Raw genomic sequence first — 20,364 nt, 5'->3', positions numbered from 1 at the left:
CTAATGAGAACAGTTTTCTCCTGCGCAGGCGCCTGAGTCCTGTTTTCTTCTCACTCAGATGGAAGCTTCTCTCTCCAATACGCCAGGTGCACCACTAACCTGCGTATTGAAACATTGGGATAGATTTGACCCTCAGACGCTCAAGAAAAAGCACTTCATTTTCTTGGCCTGGCCTCAATACAAACTCTCTGATGGAGAAACCTGGCCACCAGAGGGAAGTATCAATTTTAATACAAGTTTACAGCTTGATAAATCTTGCAAAAAGGAAGGGAAGGGAAATAGTGTGAGGTGCCATATGTTCAGGTTTTCTTTGCTCTAAGGGAAAATCCTAAATTATGCCAAAAGTGTAAAGTAGACTTAGCCATGATATCTGCCATGAAGAGAGAAAATCTTGGGGATTCACCTACTGAGGAAAAGAATCAGGAGGACCCACAAAATCTCCATCTGCTGTTGGTGTGCAACAGCAGCTCTCCTGTCCTCTATCCTGGCCTCTCTGCATCTGCCCCAACAGGCAAACCAAATATATTACCTCTCCAGGAGATGCCAGGAGGAGAATTTGGGCCATTCAAAGTACATACCCCCTTCTCCCTTCAAGACAGACCTAAGGCAGTTAAAAACTACTGGAATACTGGAAAGTTAGGAGATAAGCCAACATGCCTGGGATTGGACCTAACCACAGGAGCTAATCCTGTAAGTAAAAGGAAGAACTGAGGGACTCCCAGCAGCTGCCGAAGCCATTTTGCTTTGGGAAACTTCCTCTTCCTTCCCTGCACTGTAAGGATTACTCCACCTCTGTCTACTTAAAAAAAAAAAAAAAAAAAAGAAGGGACAATGAATGCAGTAATGTGTTGATATTATAGATTGATTCTTGGGGATGATCTTGGCTGAATGTGTGTCTAAAAGATGATTTTTTATTGTAACAATCTGGTATCTGAATGGGTTTTTGAAGCATTGTACAATCTTGCAGTTAAAAGTTGGGTTTAGGTAATTGTTTAGTTTATGATTTCAGATAGTTCATGCTAGAAAACTTAAATACTTAGGATGGAAAATTAAAAAACTCTACTTCCAAGTTGGCAAGTAACTCCCAATCATTTAGTTTTATTTTTCCATCAATTTTTGAACTGGGTAGCCTGAGAAGATTTCACTAGGTGCACCAGTGCATTAATTTGGGCAAGGATAGTAAATTATGATATGGTATCTGTTCCCCTCAGTGTGTAGGATTTAGGAAAGGAAAGTGTTGGATTGGGATGCTGGTCAGGCTTATTGAAAAGACATTGAATAGCAACAGTCTTGGGAATTTTTAAAGCTTAATTTTGGATATACATGGTAGTGTGTGGTTCTCTTTTGGAATTTTTTTCAGGTGATACTACTTTAGGAACTTCAGAAATAATCTGCCTAAATGCAGAAATTAACAAGGTTTGTTTCAAAATGTGAACAGAAAAGGAGGCTAACAGATGGAAAAAGAGAAATTAGAAGGTTCTAGGTATAGATTTAATAGAAGGAAAATGTGTTTCTGGATAAGAGAGTTTATGTGATTAAGTAATTAAGAGAGTTTTAGTAAGTGATAAAGAAGGTCTGTGTAAGTTGGTTATATATGTAAGTTTTTTGAGCAAGTAATCTTAAAGAAATTAAACAGCTGGTTAAACAAGAACTGTTGTTTTGGAGAATTGTGCTATGTTATTTCTTTAAAAGCTAAACTTGGTTAATATAAAAACATCAATGTAATTGTGGTGCTATTAATGTGTTCATATCTTCCAGGTATAAAAGTCTGTAAGAAAAAAAGAGCATTATATCAAGCTGGTGTTCTAAAGTTGTATGGTGATTTTAGGCTTAAAAGAAAAACATGTTGGAGATTTATTTATATCATTTGTGTTCTATAACTGGACTTGTTATCAATAAGATATGTAAAGTTCTATGTTACTTTTTACACTAAGATACAATTTAAATGTATTTTTAAGTTAATGAGAGTCTAATCTGTGTGAAGGTTGATGTTGTAAAACACAAAAGTACTTTGCTACTTTTCTACAAAAGGTTAAAAGCTTTCAGCCTTTCTTTAATTCATGTTTTAGGTGTGATATTATATTATGTTAGCTAATATTCATGTGAACTTGAGCAACAATTTATGTAGGCTTTATAAAATGATGTCTAAAAAGCAAAGATTGTCTTCAGAACTATAGTACTTAAGATTTATGAAGAACCCCGCCTTACCTGGGATAAGGCTCTGTGTCCCATCTCACTACACGTGAAAACGACTACGAAAGAAGTAGGCCAGATTTCAGTACATTTAAAGTTGTGTCCAAAAGTTGGTTTTTGTCAAGATTACTAGGATCTCAAACAGGGGATTATAATGTATAACTCTGCAAAAATTCAAGGTAGCTATCACATGAACTAAATATGTTTTTACTCTTGTTAATTTTATTTCGTAGTTTTCTTATAAATGGTCTAAAGATTGGCTGTTAATGTTTTACAGAGGTACTGATTTAAGAACACACAACCTGGGTTGATTTAAGATAATGAGTTATCACCTATAGGATAGAGAGATAGGCATTAAAGCTCAGTACTCTTAATATAAGGCTGTTGAAATTTATTTGCTGGATGTTTAAGATTAAGTTTTAGAATTAAAGTTAAATTAAAATGGCCAAGAAAACCAATATTTGGCTCTTGCCCTCTGAGTCAGTCTGAATCCAGGGAACAGGGGACTTCTCTAAAGAGCTTTGCAACTCTGGGCCACATAACCTCCCGATCAGGGAGATTAATGAGACCACTGGAGAACAGAAAGCCAATCAGTGCATTTGCTATGAAGAGGAGGGTCATCAGAGAAGGGAGACATCCCTGATCCTTCCAAGGGAAGCCACATGGTCAAGCAAGGCCTGGACCCATCCTAGCGCAAATGGCACTAGCGGAACTGAGAAGCTGCTATAAAGTTCCCCCAGGACTCCCATGGAAACTCAGCTGACTGTTAACAATAGATAGAAACAAAAGTCAGTTTGACTGCTTCATCTTAAACACTTAGCAAAGACAGTTAAAACCAAAACACAGCTATTCCTGGGCATTTTAAATAATAATAATAGTTAAATGTAATTTCCAAAAATAAGTAAACTGTAGGCTACAAAAGAGATTCTTAGGCAGGAATGCCTGATAACTATCAAAAGGAACTGCCAGAGTAGTTTTTAGTTTAAGGCCTACAGCTATTTCTAACCTACACAGGTAGGCTTGGTGTTTGCTAGTATGATTATCCAGCCCTAAGTAACAGAATTAAAGGTTTCTCTATAAGACACAGAGGTCATACTAGTAAAAGGATTTTGCAAGATCAGATGACATTAAATTATTAAACTGTATCTTAAGGGGAAGGACATCTATAACCCTAAAAGTTAAATGTTGTGTTTACATCCCTGACAATTCTGGCAATATGACAAATATCCTTAAAGATTTACATGCTCAGATAGAAGCCATGTCCTCACCAACTTTGTCATGGGAACAATATCTTAGCTCCTGGTTCTCTGGTACTTCCTGGTGGAAAACATTGTTAGTCTCTGTCTTTGGCATCATACTCATTGGCATATTCCTGTGCTGTGGCATTTATTGCTGCATCAATCTGGTTCCAGTACTAATGAATTCTTGTTTCTCTTATAGACCACCCATCACTCAAATGGCCCTCCAGCCTATTACTTCTCAATCGGACTTCTATTATGGACCACTCGATAGACCCAATTTTTAAAGGGGGACTCCAAACTGCTTGCCCAACATCGTCCCCTTTCAGCCTGAAGAAACCAGACCATCTTCGCCCCCTTTCCTTACAGCAGTAAGGAGTTCCCAAAATTAGAGGGGGGAATGAAGCCAGATTTAAAGTTAGGCAGTCAGTGTAGTTAGGTAAATCGGGTCTAATATCGAGTGAGATCTAAAATGGAGGCCATGTTGAGAATGAATTCCCAGAAAAGTTGAACAACTCTTGGAATGTTAATGAAGTCCTGAGAAAAGCCCTAGGCCCAAAGCCCGTCCCAAAGAAGTGTTAATGAACAGCCCCCAGCAAACTTGAAGGTGCTAACTCAGAAGTCCTTCCTGGCCAGATTACTTCTTTGGTCCACCTGTGTCCTAGCCCTCCGGCCTTCCCACCTACATTCCATCATTGAAAGAGACTATAAAATGGAGAGACAACCACACTTCCATGGATTCCATTTCTTGGGTCGCCTTCTTCCTCCAGGAGAAGTCTTTTCTGCTGTCCTTTAATAAACTTCTAATTTCTACTCTGACCTTGCCTCCGTGTGCTTCTCTGGTGTTATACTTCACCATTGGGGAAGCGAGGGCTCATCACCGGTCAACAGAGGTAACAATAGCACACGTGGATTCCAGAACCGCAGAACAAGGAAACAGCCAGCACCCTGGTCTCACAAAGATGGATTCAACACTGTTTCTCCCTTGAGGAGCTCACAGTCTATGAGGAGCCAGATATGGAAACAAGACTTTGCTTGAGCAGAGAGCAAGTGGACACAAACTGAAGCAAGCATGGAAAAAGGAACTGCTGGAAGAGCCAGGAAGGTCCCTGCTGAGAAGGTGACCCTTATATGTACATGGTCACTTGGGGACTTGACAAGAGATGGGCCTTCCTGGCAGAGGAAGAGGAAGGGGCTTGATGAGGTGAGGTTTTCCCCCACAGTGATGGTTGGTTGGTGTGGCTGACCAGAGGCTGTGTGGGAAGGGGAGGCTGGCAGGAAGTAAAGCTGGGAAGATAGGTTGAGCAAGGACTCTTACCAATGGCTCAGAGTGGGAAATTGTTTTTCAACTTAATTTTACTTTCATTTTATTATTTTATTTTATTCATTTATCACCACTAGCTGCTATACCTCTAACCCCAAATTGCATTTTAGAAATCTCTCCCTGGCTAGAGGGTGGGAAATCAGTTCAGATTGTGACAACGAGGAAACCAGAGAATGAACCAAGTCTGTGGCCTGGAAGTTGTCAGCAAGACAGGATGGGTCACTCAGAGAAATATAAGGGAAGCTGGGCTTGACCCTTAGCCACGTAATACAGGGCCATCAGGAGAGACTTAGCCAAAGGCAAAGCACAGTGGGATCACTGTGCTTCATGGTTTAGGAAAATGGAGGGTATCTGCAATTATGTAATGGTTATCCTAACAGATGGGACACAGGACTGCAGGATCCAGAGGGAGATTTCAGAAACCCAGGCAGCAAGACACCTCAGCTGCAGCAGAGCACCACAGACAACAAAAGTGCCCTCAATGGCCTGCTTTGCTCCATCCTCCATCTAAACCAGCATTTAGTGTAGAGGCCAGATGGAGTCACGTGGATTCCCGGGACAGGCTTAACTTGCCTAGATACCTCGTTCACATTCACTCAGTGGGAAGAGAAACCAAGATCTGGACAATAGTCATCCTAGCTAGTGGGTGTTACTGCCTCAAGGCATGAGAGAGAGATACTTTTTTTAAAATCTCTCTTGGGAGGCACTATGTATTTCAGAGGGAGAGTGAGCAGTTTCTAATTAGACAGTCATGTAAGAGAATGCTAATAAGCATGTGATCCATGAACCATAGACATCAGCATCACCACTGAGTTTGTTACCGATGCAAATATCAAGCCCTATCTCAGACCTACTGAATCAGAAATTAGGGAGTTGGTCCCAACAATCTGTTTTATTTTATTTATTCATTTTTTTATGGTATTAAGGATGAAACCCAGGGGTGCTCAACCACTGAGCTATACCCACAGCCCTTTTTATTTTTTATTTTGAGACAGGGCCTAGGTTGCCCAGATTGGCCTCCAATTTGCAATCCTCCTGCCTCAGACTCCCAAGTAGCCGAGATTGCAGGCATGCACCACAGCACCCAGCAGGATCTGTTTTAATAAGCATTGCTAGTGACTCTTTTGTACATTATGATTTGAGAACTACTGATGTAAGTAAGAAGTAGTTTATGGAAGTCTGAGTTAACAGTTGTTATCCTCTGTGCTTACTCCATTACCTCCTACAGATGGTACTCCTAATAGCTACTAAGTCACTTGTTCTTAATCCAGCTATGACTTCAGTCCTCGGGTTCCTATTGTTTTGATGATGAGGACACATCAGACAAGAACACCCAGGCCAGGCAGAAAAGCAAAAACAGGAACAAGAGTCAATCCTCAACAAAATACTAGTAAACGCAACCTAGCAACTTCTAAAAGCAATATGCCACAGGACCAAGTGGTGTTTGTCTCAGGAATGCAAGGTCGGCTAGCAATTGAAAAATTGATTAATGTCATACAATATCAGTAGAATAAAATTAAAACCACACAATCATTTCAATGTATGTACAAGAAGAATTTGAGAAATTTAGCCCTCTCCCTAATAGAACACTCAACCAATTAGGAATAGAAGGGAACTTCCCTGCCTAATAAAGAGTGCCTGTGAAAAACTCACAACACCATACTTACTGGAGAAAGACTGTTTTCCCTCAAGGTCAAAAACACAATCATAAGAGTGCTTTCATCACTTCTATTCAATAGCATTTTTTTTTGTCAAGGATATGAAATAAAGAAGATGAAATAAAAGGCATGCAGATTAGAAAGAAAAGAGTAAAATAATCTGTTTACAGACGACAGACTCTTGTGTTAAAAAAATCCAAAGGAGGGGCTGGGGATGTGGCTCAAGCGGTAATGCGCTCGCCTGGCATGTGTGCGGCCTGGGTTCGATCCTCAGTACCACATACAAACAAAGATATTGTGTCCGCCAAAAACAAAAATAAATAAATATATATATATATATAAAGAGTGTTGTGTGCTTTAAAAAAAAAAAATTCAAAGGAATTCACTAAAACCATATCAGAATAAATAAGTTCAGCAAGACTGCAGAATATCAAATAAAAAATCAGTTGTATATTTATATATCTGCAACAAACAATGTGAAAATGAAAGTAGGAAGATTTCCATTTACAACAGCCTTGAAAAGAATGTAAACCTAAGAAAAAGTTTTAACAGAAGCATAAAACTTATGTTCTGAAAACTAAAAAAGAGTATTGAAAGAAAATCTTAAAGACCTAAATAAATCAAAAGGCATTTTACGTCCTTGAATTGCAAGATTTAGTGTTAAGATGGCATTGCTCCCCAAAGTAATCTACAGATTCTATGCAACCTTCATCAAAAATCCAAGCTGGCCTCTTTGCCGAAATTCACAGACTTATCCTAAAATCCACACGAAATTCATGGGACTCAGAGTAGACAAAATAATCTTTAAAAAGAAGAATAAAATTACTTTCCAATTTCAAAACTTACTACAAAACTGCAGCAATCAAGACAACGTGGTATTGGCACAAAAATAGACATAAAGGCCAGCCAATGGCATGCAATGGAAAGTCCAAAAGTAAACTCACATATGTATGGCCAATTGATTTTTGGGAAGAGGACTAAGACAATTCAATGGAGGGAAGAAGAGTGTTTTCAACAAATAGCACTGGGACAATGGGATATCCAAGTGTAAAGAATGAAATTGAATCCTGTCTTCTGCAGTAGTCAAAAGGCCCTGTGGTGGGAGGGAATGTGACAGGTTTAAAGGATCAGAAATCCAACATGGTCAGGTGGGTGGAGCACATCTGTCATCCCAGCTACCTAAGAGGTCAAGGCAGAAGGATCACAAAGTTCGAGGCCAGCCTCCATGATTTAGCAAGACAGTGTCTCAAAAAATAAAAAAGGTTTGAGGAAAGAAGGAGCCAATGTGGCTAGAATGCATTGTTTAAGGGAGAGGTCATTTCAAGATAGAGTTAAAAATACAAGCAGTGTCCAGACTAAGTGACCTGATGCAAAATGCAGAACAGTGTTAAAAGGTCCTAGAAAGTGTAGCCTGCTGCTGGGGTTCAAATCCTGATTCCACCACTTATTAGCTCAACCTCTCTGTGACTCACCTGAAAAATAACAGCATGTACTTTACAGACAGGTTGTGAAGAGTGAATGAGTAGTAACGCCAGGTGGTCAAGTACCCACCACAGAGGACTTGACACCCACTGTTCTCATTATGGAAGTACTGAGAATAGTTTCGGGAGTATAGTTTCAACTTAGGATAGTTTGATACTTAATATTTAATATTCTTATAAGTGAAGGAGAGCACATGAAAAAGAAGCCTGGAGGCACATGACAGGGACTATTCCAGCTTCAGAATTGTCTGGAATTTTGATACAAAAGTAGCCAAAGTGGGGCTGGGGTTGTGGCTCATCGGTAGAGTGCTTGCCTAGCACGTGAGAGGCTCTGGGTTTGATCCTCAGCACCACATAAAAATAAATAAATAAAATAAAGGTGTTGTGTTCAACTAAACCAAAAAATAAATATTAAAAAAAAAAAGCAGTCAAAGTCCTGCTCATTGACCAGTGTCCTGCTAGAGGGAATCCACTACGGCTAGTTAGTCCTGAGGTCCGCTGGCACTACTGAGCTGGGTGGGCACACAGCAGGGCACAAACACAGCAAGAATCCTACAATCCTATAGCCAGGCAGAGCTGTCTTCATGGAGTGAGGCGTTAGCCAACCTACCACCATCCCCTGCCCCCCGCCAGAAGTAGCTCTTGAATCTGATTTCCCCAGTCTGACTCCAGCCCTGGGCTTTAAGACTTATTTTCCCAGCACAGATATCAACAGCTGCCTTCATATTTACTGGACCTCCACAAGACCCCTCTCCACCCGAGAGTCACCATCTGTAAGATAGGCTTATTCAATACGCTGTTTAACAGATCAGAGGCCGGGTTTTGTTTGGCTTTGTTAATTGCATATCAAGCTGTCACCTAGAGCTTAGCGAAGGGTATGAACCTACCCATAAATTATCCAGTTTTCAAAGGCAATTTTGATACTGCTATCAGGAGCCTCTTTATGCTCAAATGAGCATGCGGTATTTTGCAAAAGTAAGCATTCCCAGCGAGCTGTTAATTATTTGAACCTAGGGTGTTTGGGTGACTGCAAATAGCAATTGTTGGATCCCAGGATGTGAATGATCAGCCGCTGGTGGAACCATTTTATACAACAGGAGCTACCCTCAGATTGCTTCGTGATTCACAAGTGGCTCAATGTGACAGCTGTGGGGTTTGATGGGCAACCTAGGGATTTCTGGCATTTAATCTCAACTACTCAGGTCCACCTCCTCCTTCTGCTTTCTCTGTTCTTTGCTGCTTGTTCTGCTGATGGCTCTAACTACAGGGTCAACTCTGTCCCAAATTCTGAGCCATGTTCAACAGGCAGAGACAGGGCCTTTCAGTCATTTATCTTTTTATTTCTTCATTTGTCAGCACCCACATGTCAATAGTATCATTGGAGGCAAGAAGGGAGAAGAGAGAGAATGGTCCCTCCCTCAAGGTGGCTCACCACCTAGAGTTGGAAATGGGCACATGAATAACCTTCATGATCAATCTGATCTTCCAGGCTCTGCTCTGTCCCTGAGTCCGTCTCTACGTGGCTCTGGCTTGCTCAACAATTTCTGCCCCATTCCAGCCCTAAACTGCCAGGAAGCGATAGCCCTCTGTACCTAGCTCCAAGGCATGGGCCTTCCGTGGCAGAACCCCCTACCCTCTGTCCCACAAACAGACTTTAGAGGGGCTTTCTTAAAAATTTCCAAGTGCCTCTTTGGCACTTGGGCCCAGGCAGAGCTGGCAGTGCTCTCCGAGAGGGGTGCCCTGATTCCAGATAGGACCTGTATGTTCCCTGTCCTTTCTTCTCCCCTTGGGGCACTCTCAGCTGGTACTTCATGCATTAGGTTAACCAAATGCCTCTTTCCCCTTTCCAGGAGCACAGCCTGGCAAGCTAGTCTGTCCTGCTGTCTGGCAGGAGATTGAGCTGCCATGGTACATGCTGATTTCTGGGTGACACTCATTCCTGTACCACACAGGACAAGTTAGTGGCTCTGGGATAATGGTCTACTGCTGCTTGTTTTCAGACCTGAGATGCATGTGCACCTTGTGCTTGGGCCTGCCTACCTGTGTTCTGATCACAGTGTTGTCTCTAAGCAGTAGACCCAAGGATGGTGGTGGTGGCAGGTCCCCTGCATGCCCCCTCCTCAGGCTCCATGCCATGTGAATCACTGTCCTCCACAGAGGCTGCGTCTCTCTTCTGGGGTGTTTGAGACCAATTGTTGCTCTGCAAGATTAATGGGATTTCCAATGTTCCCTCCTGTGTCTAACCATTGTGGTGACTTCAGTTTCCCTGGGTGACCTTGAATGGTGCTAGACCATGGCAGACATCTTTGCACTTGAGGGGACCTCTCTTCCTGCCTCGTCCATAGCAGGAAAATTTTTGTTGTTTTTACTTATGCTTCTTCTTTGGTTTTGGTCCATGAAATTGGTTGGCCAGAGGGTTTAGGGAAATTAAGAGATTGAAATAACTACAGAGAATTAAGGTTTCAGGGAGAGAGAATGAATTTGATAAGAAAGCAATTAAAGAATTAAATCTGTTTTCTTTGGAGAAGAGAAAGCAAATGGGTGGTTTAATTTCTGTCTTGGAAATTATTCTTTAAGTCTGCAAAAACTAACAACAGCAGAGTGGTACTTCTAGACCATGTGTCTCCTCTTCCCTGACTGTTAAAGGAATCCCTAACCCGCTTTTTGCCATTTCATATTGAGGGAAAGTACCTGAGGTTTATATGCCAAGAAAAAAAAATCCTTGGAGAGTCACTGTGCCATCTCAGCCCACAGCAGCCAAATTTCTGCAGCACGGTCTCTGGGCACAGCAAATTTTCCGACTGTTTCCCAGATAAACCTTCATTCTTTGCCCACAGCACCTTCTTTGCTTAGAATGGGCTTCCCCAACAGGTGGTCCATTCCCACTTATCTTTTAAGGCCCAGCTTATATGTCCTCACCTCTGTGTACTGTCTCAACTGAGTCCTATTTCTACACTGCTGAACTGCTTTGTCTATACTGTTGTCTCCCCTCTGGTCTGAGCTCCCTGGGAACTCAGTCATTCAATCAGGAAATGATTGTTGGGCACTTCCTACATTCCAGGCACTGTTAAGTGTTGTGGGTACAGGTAGGGACAAGAGAGACAGATTTATTCCCCTCCAGCAGCTGTGATCTGGGACAGGATATTAACAGATAAAGAGGCAATTATGGTGCAATGTGATTAGTAGGAGTCCTTCAGCTGAAGACAGTAGGGAAATGTGTTCCAGACAGAGAGGATGACATATGTGAATGTTGGTAACAAGATACAACATTCCTTAGATGTTGGGATGCTTAAGGAACAGAAAGAATCTCATTATGACTGGAGAATAATACTGGCAAGAGACAGAGATAGAAAACCAAGGGCTGAGATGTCCTGTGCTTTTCCAACCCTTGAGGAAGACACAACTTCTTCCTAACAGCTATGAAGAGCCCTTGAAGACTTCTAAGCAGAGAAGTGACACCTGAGATTTGCATTTGAAAGATGACTGGCTGCAGAGTGAAGAGCTGACAGCAGGAGGTACTAGGGCAGGCAGGGAAAGCCATTAGGAGGATGTCTGGTCCTCAGTGATGGTGGAGAGCTCCAAAGAAAGCAGTCAGCAGGAATGAAGTCTAGAGGGTTATTGGCAGAGGAATCTCACGAGTGGAATCCATGTGTTTGGGTGGCTTATTGGAGATGGCATCAGGTGGAGGGTAAAGGAAGTGAAGCACTCAGTGGAAGATTCTGGGCTTTAATGGGAGTGCGTTAGTTTCCAAGGATGGCTTAGAACAACCGACATTTACTGTCTCCCTGCTCCAAAATCAAAGTGTAAGCAAAGTCATACACCTTCTGAAGGCTCTAGAGAGGGATCTGTTTCTGGTCTCTCTCCCTGAAAAATGGGGGGAAGGTAGTATCATTCTCTAAGACAGAACTCAGGTGATAGCAAAGGTTTGGTGACAGAGAGATGAGTGAGGCCTTGGACTTGGGTTATATTGAGATTGGGGGGGGGGCTGTGGAAAACCATGAGGAGATGTTTAGAGAACTATTTGATATATCGGATTAGTGCTCAGGAGGTAGGGACTGAGCTGGGAATGTAGATTTAGGTCTTCAACATCTAGGGGTGATAAGATGGTGAAACTTTGGGGTAGGCAATAACTCCTAGAAAAACATGGCCAATTATTCTTTGCAACCCAGTCCCTAGCCCAGCCATTGCCATTGCTATAAATGTTCAATGAAAAAAATGTCTGGTGAAAAAAACAAAAAAAGTGTTTCCACTCTTTATGATTTCTAGATAAGAAGGTTTTGCATGGGCGATTGCTTACCCCGCTCTGGCTCTGTGACATGAAGGGAGTGGTCCTTGTAGGAATGAGGAACAAGCATCCCTAGGTTTCAGCTTACATCCTCCTTGAGTCTAATTTAATAAACTTGTCCAAAGCATCCCACTCAGCCAGGAGTGTGGGGTCTCAGGGTGGAGCCCATCTTGTGACTTGTAGGAACATGAACAGAGGAAAACCCCGAGTCTTGCTGTAGTTGGTAGCAACATTTACTTTTTCCCTGAAAGTCTTTGCTCTTGCCATTGGCCCACTTTTTCTATAAGCTAATCCATACTGATTTTCTAAATAAAGCCTTTTCTATACCACCTCTGTTTGCCCCCAATCCTGAGGCTGGTGGTAATGGGATCTTGGGGGTATTTGGGACAGGAGGGGTTCTCCCACTGGCCAAGGCTGGAGCAGAAGCTACTGGGAGCTGGGGTTGGGTAATCATCTGCTAGCCAGTTGATCCAGCCTCCTTTGTGATTGTTGCTTGGTGACGCCCAGAGGCCCCTCTCTCAGAACTAAACTCTGGCTTCCTATTGGTCTGGTGGAGGAGTTTGTTGACAATAGATGCTTCCCTGGCTCTTGGTTGTGAAAGAGACCTGGGGAGCTTGGGTTTCAAGCTGCAGTCTTGTACAAATGCATTTCCTTAACTCTTCATGTCCCCTGCCAGGAAGAATTAGCTGCAGCTGCCAGGGCCCAGCAAGAGTGTCCACCCTGGCCCTTTAGCAAGGCTCTTCTCTGCTTCCTAGAGTGTCACTGGGCCAGGGGCTTCGTGTCTGCTGAGCTCCTAGGGCAAGACAGTTCTCATCTCTTGGTTTTCTTCTATGACAGCTTAAACGGACTTTATTAGACTAATAAGTCATCTGAGCTAAGCTAGGAGAGGAGTCAAGATTAGCAGAATGGTTCATTCTGTCAGTGTTAGAATCTGAAGGATCTGAAGCCCCAAACCTCCTCATGGGGTGCCCAGGGAGGGATCTATAGATGTGGTAGATACCTTCCTGTAGGAGGGCAGGGGCCAGGCAGAAGGAGAGGGGTGAAAAGAGACTGAGGTGACCACACGGAGGTGATGAGGATGGGGAATGAGACAGAGAAGGGATTCTGGATGCCTCCAAGTGGGATCCTATTGGATCAGTGAATGAATCTATGGCTCAAAAGGGGAGGACCATATGGAGGTCAGTTCTTGCTTGGATGAGCACCAGACCTGGGCTCCTCGGCAGCTCCTGAACTCCCACTCCTGCCTCCTCCCTGTCTTGTGCCTCAGGTCCCCTCTAGAGAATCAGCAAACTGAGGGTTATGCTCTGGACAAGCTGGGCCAGGGCAGCTGCCGTGAGGACTAGAAGTTGCCCAGTTTGGGGTGGTTCCTTGAAGGGCCCAGCTCTGATCTTCTAAACCTGGTGCCACTTACAGAGAGGTACAGGCTAGCCCCCAGCAAAGCCCCACATCCAATATTCTGTTCCTTTCTTCTGGCCAGTACCAAAACTACTTGCCTTGGGAAGAGAAAGCCAGGGGTCTTGTGTAGACCAAGTACAGCTGTGTGTCAGGCACAAGGGAATGTCGGGAAATGACCCCGCTCCTTTCTGTTGACCCTTGCCGCTAACTGCAAGCCTTCACTTATGTGCAGAGGGGAGGCCCCGAGAGAATCTCAAAGCAGGAGAAGGAGTAGTGGGAGCTTTTGAGCTGCTTCCTCAGCATTAACTACCCTATGTCTACAGCAGCTGGCTCCTCTCCAGAACAAGTAGGGTTTGCAGCTGGCACAGAGCAGCATCCTGTAAGCAGGGACATATGCAGCAGGTCCCAGAGATCCAGGGGCCATGAGGATGTCTGCCCACTAGAGCCCAGATGTCCTGATTGGCTCAATCTGAAGATCACCCTTGAGTTGGATCCATGGAAATGTCTCTGCATCCAACAGGGCTGTGAATTATATTTGCCCACAACTACTTTTCTTTTTTATTTCTTTTCATTTCCTTTTTTATTTCTCCCTCCTTCCCTCCCTCCTTAACTTCTTCCCTCCCTTCCTTTCTTCCTCCATCCCTTCCTTTTTCTTCCTTCCTTCCTTCCTTCTTCCTCTTTCTCCTCCTCCTTCTCCTTTTCTTTTTTTACTTCAGTGCTGGGGATTGAATCCGGGGTGCTCTGGTATGGGTCTTGCTAAGTTGCCGAAGCTGAGCTTGAGCTTGCAATCTTCCTGCCTCCCAATACGCTGAGATTACAGATGTGTGCCACCACACCTAACAGTTTCTTTCATTTCTTTGGTCAACTTTCTCCCAGCAACAGTTGTTTCTCTGAGCTTCTAGTGCAACTATCCCTTTTCTGGGCATCTGAGACCCTGAGAAAAAGGAGCCATTTTATCTGATGTTAGTGTAATGTGTCTGCTGAGAACACATATTCTGCTACTATCGGTTTCCTCACCCATTTGGACTACAAGAACCAGTTGGAATATTTGGCTACAGCTAGGTTTTTGTTTGTTTGTCTCCAATACTTGGGATCGAACCCATGCTAGTCAAGTGTTCTACCAATGAGCTACACCCCCAGCCCTTTTGTGTTTTTATTTTGAGACAGGGTCTTGCCTAAATTGACCTCAAACTTGTGATCGTGCTGCCTCAGCCTCCTAAATAGCTGGGATTATAAACATGGGCCACCACACCTGTCATACTGAAGCTTCTTAAGTTTTGGTTTGCTTATTTTTTTGTTTTTTGGTGCTGAGGATTGTACCAGGGCTTTGTGTATGGTATGAAAGCATTCCACCACTGAGCTACATCTAGAGCTACAACTGGATTTTAGTTCTGTTTTTATTTTTGTTTCCAGAAAGAAGACACTGATATTAATTTGAGCACAATTACTTTCAAACATTTTATGGATTTGTTTGGTTTTGCTTGTAGGAATGATTCAAAATGGAAGAAGTGCTGGGATAATAAATAGAGCTCTTACCAATGTCAAAAGTGGAAGGAAGTATAGACCTTGAAATGATTCTGGGAAAATTCTGAAACAATTTTTTTTTAACAGAATATATAAGTTTTCAGAGCTACCATAGCAAAGAACAACAAACCACGTGGACTAAACAACAGAAATTTAATCCCTCACAGCTCTGGACTGAGGAGTTTGGAGATCAAGGTGTCCTGTGGTTAGTACCTTCTGAAGGCTGTGGAAAAATCTGTTCCATGCCCCTCTCCTAGCTTCTGGTGGTTTGCTGGCAACCTTTAGCATTCTTTAGTTTTTGGAAGCATCATCCCAATCTCCACCTTCCTGTTCAGAGGGTGTTCTCCCTATTTATGTCCAAATTTCCCCCGTGTGTAAGGATATCAGTTATACTAGGTTAGGGACCTGCCCTACTCCAATCTGACCTCATCATAACTATTACATATGCACTGACCCTATTTCCACCAAAGCTTACATGCCAAGGTGCAGGGGGTTAGCATTTTAACATACAATTTTGGGGGGGAACACAAACACAACAGAGAGATTTGAAGTATTTTGTAAAATAACCAGTTATTTCTAGAAACCAGTGTGATTCACTAAGGATCCTCTGTGTCCTGCTGTCACTGGGTTAAACACCAGTTTTACCTGGAAGATGCAGGGGCCAAAGCCCGGCTGCCCTTGTGGCCTCCTCCAAAACCAGAGCACATTTGCCACCTTGCTGTAAGGTTTGACTTCTGTTTGTCTCAGGGTCTCTGAAATTCAGAAGTGAAGAAATGTGGTAGAGAAATTACTCCCAAGTGGCCTCAACGTTTGGTTTACTGGTCAAGGAGCTGTCCTTGTTACTAGAAGGGCAACCGTATACATCCCGAGGCTGCTCTCAGAATCTTTTGTAACTAAATCACTCAAGCTGGGAAAACAACCTCTTCACTTCCCTCCTCATCACACCACTTCCTTTTAATTTCCAAGCCTCATTTGCACCTCTTCCCACAGTCTGTCAGAGCAACAGCAAACATCTGTTTTGGCCAGGAATAACAGTGCAAAGGAGTGTGGGTGGCAGGGCCCTACCACCCAAGCCTGGGCCTCCATTTCCCGCCATTGTTCCCTCTGACGGCCTGGGCTGTCCTGGGGGAGGGGCTGTCCAGATAAAAATGGCCTGGTTGGCTGCCAGTGTTTCAGGCAGGTTCACAGCCTCCAGCCTCCGATGGGCCAGCGGTGATTCAGACCCAGATCCTGTTTTATCTCCCACGCTTATCGCTTGTCTTCAGCTGCCAGGAGACACACAATGGAGCCGAGAGGCATTCTGGCTGAGCCAGGCCTTGGGCAGTGCCAAGGGGTTTTAGAAGCCTCCCCACAATTTGCAGAGGCTGTCTCACCTCAGCTGGCTCTGGACAGAGACTGCATTGAGATTTCCACTGCTCAGAGTCCCTTCCCTTTTCCAGAGACAGGAATTCCATGAGTTCCCCCAGGGAATAGAGCATTTCCTTTTCACCAGAATAGCCAAAATGGGTACTCCTAGATCTGCAGACTCCTCCCTTCTTCAGACCTGCTGTTTCAAGAACCCCAGGATATTAACACGTTCAGGAGAGACAGGGCTCAAAAGACCTTTCAGAAGGAAGACTGGTTCCCACCCCCATCCAACTTTATTTAGTTGTCAAAGTAACCCGTGGGTTTGGGGTGCAGCTCAGTAGTACAGCACTTGCCTGGCATGCACGAAGCCCTAGGTTCCGTCCCCAGCACCCAACAAACCGACCAAAACTAACAAACAACCCTAAACTCTGGAGTGTAGCACAGCCAATTCCCTAGTTTAAATATTTGTATTATACTTAAGTCAACACTGGATAAATTGGGTGACAGTTAAAATTTTTTTGGAACTTCTTATAACTATTTTCTGGCCAATGTGTTTTGTCTTTGAAAAAGCAACATAGGATAAAAACTGACAGTATAGGTTTGGGGCCAGACAGACCTCAATTCAAATGAACATTTCACCGCCTACAAGCTGTGTGACCTTGGGCAAGTTACTTAATCCCTCTGATGGAGGTTTCCTTATCTGGAAGATAGATCTTAGAGCTTCCCTGATAGGCTGGGTATAAAAATAAATGAGATAACTCATGGAAAGCACCTAACAGGGTGAATGGCAATCACTTCATATATGTCCCTTTAAAACTGTAATCTGTTAAACAGAGGAGGCTTACTCATGTTTTCAGAGTGGGTCACAAGCTCAGAAAGTTGTGTGTGTAGCTAGGAGAATTTTTTTTGTGGCCTCAATAAGTCAAGAGGATCCATTCCCCATAATGGTTCAAATGAGTCAAATGATCTCAGAGGAATTGTTTGAATTCTGCCCCACTTTTTTTTTTAAGGTAAAATTGTCCAAGTTCCCTAACATGAAACAATCGACAGGACAAAACACACAACATTGCATTTCCACTGCAGGTAGGAATTGACTCCAGCCTGCCAGCCAGGTGCCTGGCATTGGGGATGAAGCAGGAAGGAGCAGAGGTTGAAAGGCCACAGCGTGCTGCCCCTTGACTCCGGGGTGAGAGCTCACAAAGGAAATGCATTTCTATGACATGCTGGGTCCCTGCCCTCCAGGAAGAGAGAAGCCACTTGTTTTCAGGGAAGCCTCTTGGCCACCCATCAAGCACTCCTGGGAATTTAAAAATAGGTCCTAAAGCCAGCTCGCTTGGTGGTGCCCTTTCTAGTCCTTCCCTTCCCAAGCCTTGGTTCCAGACATCCTGGTTACTCATCCCTTCTCAGACACCACCTGGGTTTCTCCAACCGGGTTGTCCATCCACCTGGAAAGTGCCTCCCTCCACCCACTCTGTTAGCACCGCTCCCCTCTGCCTGTTCCATCCCACCCATTCTTCAAATCGTCCATCAGATGCTTCATCTCCCTTGAAGCCTGGTCTGCCCCTGGACTCCGAGGTCATCTTTCCTCCTTTGAACTCTCCCAGGTCCTGGTTTGTCTCTTCCACACAGCCTGCACCACACTAACTCAACAAAGGTCTGCTGTGCTCGGTGGTGCACGCTCTATGCCCACTCCAGACAGCGGGTGGATATGTGTAGACAGGTTGGGGTGGGTTGGGAAGATAGATGCTGAACAGACACACGAATAAGTATACATGTGTCAGTTGGGATATGTGTTTTAAAAGAACAAGTAATTAAAGAATTGTGGTGCAGGCTTCAAAGAAGGGTCTAGTTTGAAAAGCATTTTTCTGAGGCAGGGGAATTTAAAATGAGTTCTGAGCCCTGGGCAGGTGGTGTAGCTCAATGGTAGAGCACTTTCCTTATGTGCACAAGGCCTTGGGTTCAATCCCCAGCACCAGGAAAAAAAAGATTGCAAATAGATATTTTAAAGATCTTAATTGACTTTATTTGGTATTGTGAATTGGACCTAAAATTTCCTCCTAAAGCCCATGTGTTGAAGGCTTGGTCCCCACTGTTGCAGGGTTCAAAAGTGGGACCTTTGGATCATGAGAGATTGAACCTCATTGATGGAAATTTAATGGGCTATTGGGAGGTAGTGGACACTTTGGGAGATAGTACCTAGTTAAAGAAGTAGGTTACTGGGGACATATTCTTGAATGATTTATTTTGTCCCTGGCCCCTTCCTGCCCCACCCCTCCTTCCCAGCTAACATGAGGCAAGCAGTTGGATTTCACCACTCTCCCTACCACGATGTTCTGCCTCACCACAGGCCTAAAAACAAAGGAACCAGCTGATCATGGACTAAAACTCTAAACCAAACAAACAGTTCTTCCTTTAAGTTGATTTTTCTCAGGTACTTTGTCATAGCAACAGAAAGCTGACTAGCACATTTGGCTTTATTTTATGCATTTAGAGTAGAAAGTTCTTTATTCCATAAAATAGAATATGTTCTGACATGCACAGCAGAAGAGGTTTTGTGTGTGTGTGTGTGTGTGTGTGTGTGTTGCTGGGGACTGAATTCAAAGTCTTGAGCAGGCTAGGCATACACTCTACCACAGAACCATATCCCCAGCCCCAAGAGTTTGGTTTTTATTGATGGAAGTTATTTCAGGTACTTTAAAAAAAAAAGGATTAAAGGATGAAGGATTAAGGCAGGGAAACTTAATTATTGTGCTGTCAGGCCTCTTCAGGAAATTTGGGTATTTCTCATTCTGATTTCTCAGTGGGTCAGATAACAACTTCATCTTTTTAGTGACATGGAACTTTAGCATGATTGACTCGATTTTGATTTGTAGTCTGGTAATCTGGGGGCCCAGTGCAAGAGCTTAGTCAAAAACAACAGCCTCCTATATCTTTTATTTAACATATGTCAAGAGGCAGCTGGATATATTGATCTAGAGTTCAGAGAGAGGTCGGAGCCAGAGATATGCCTTTGGAAAGCCACCAACATTTAGATTTAAGTCTCACGAATGAATCAAACTACCTTGACCTACATTGGTAGAAAGGGGGCGGCACCCATTTATATAGCAAGCTGCTTTTGGGGTAACAACCCTATTCCCTCAAGATTTAATTGACTCCCTCTTTTAGCTACCCTTAAAGGCCTCACCTCCCAACACTATCACTAGAGCAGTCAGATTTTGACATGAGCTTTAGAGGGGGCCCACCACATCCAGACCACAGCACCCAATAGGGCAATCCCAGTAAGAGGTAACTCAAAGCTGTGATTTGGAGAGGTAGCAAGACAAAGGAAAGCAGGCGTAGGCTTCCAAAGGCAGGGACACTGTGGGGAGTAGAGATGGCGGGAGGTCTACGGTAATTAAGGGGTGGTTAGTAAGGTTTGTCACACAGTTCCTCTGGTGCTTTCTCCAGCTAACAGGGATCTCCACTGATCAACTTCTATCCTTGCTGGCAGTGAAGCGAGAGATGACACCTTTGCAATTTATGTTCTGCCTGTCTGCAAATAGGGGCAGACAGACAGCCTTTCTTTCTTTTTTTTTTTTTTTTCTTTTTATTCAAATATTTCATCACTAATTTTATTGGTGCTTTTTTTTTTACCATGACAGTTTTTATTTATTTATTTATTTATTTATTTATTTATTTATTTATTTATTTTGGTGAGCAATTTCTTTTTTTTTTTATTTATTTTTTTTAAATTTTTTTATTGTTGGCTGTTCAAAACATTACATAGTTCTTGATATATCATATTTCACACTTTGATTCAAGTGGGTTATGAGCTCCCATTTTTACCCCATATACAGATTGCAGAATCACATCAGTTACACATCCATTGATTTACATATTGCCATACTAGTGTCTGTTGTGTTCTGCTGCCTTTCCTATC

At 43.2% G+C, this 20,364-nt stretch overlaps 1 long non-coding RNA gene across 1 annotated transcript; it reads left to right on the top strand.

Annotated features, from left to right (window-relative positions):
• Positions 1-1,135: 1,135 nt before the first annotated feature.
• On the top strand, positions 1,136-19,019 carry LOC125611967. The gene is made up of 3 exons (XR_007342205.1): positions 1,136-1,360; positions 11,897-11,901; positions 18,987-19,019. It is a non-coding gene; the product is annotated as an uncharacterized LOC125611967 (long non-coding RNA).
• The last annotated feature ends 1,345 nt before the right edge of the window (positions 19,020-20,364 follow it).

This window comes from Marmota marmota, unplaced genomic scaffold, assembly GCF_001458135.2.
Source record: "Marmota marmota marmota unplaced genomic scaffold, marMar, whole genome shotgun sequence".
Lineage (NCBI taxonomy): Eukaryota > Metazoa > Chordata > Mammalia > Rodentia > Sciuridae > Marmota > Marmota marmota.
Note: the sequence above shows the minus strand (reverse complement) of the source record. Positions and strands in the feature narration are given on the sequence as shown.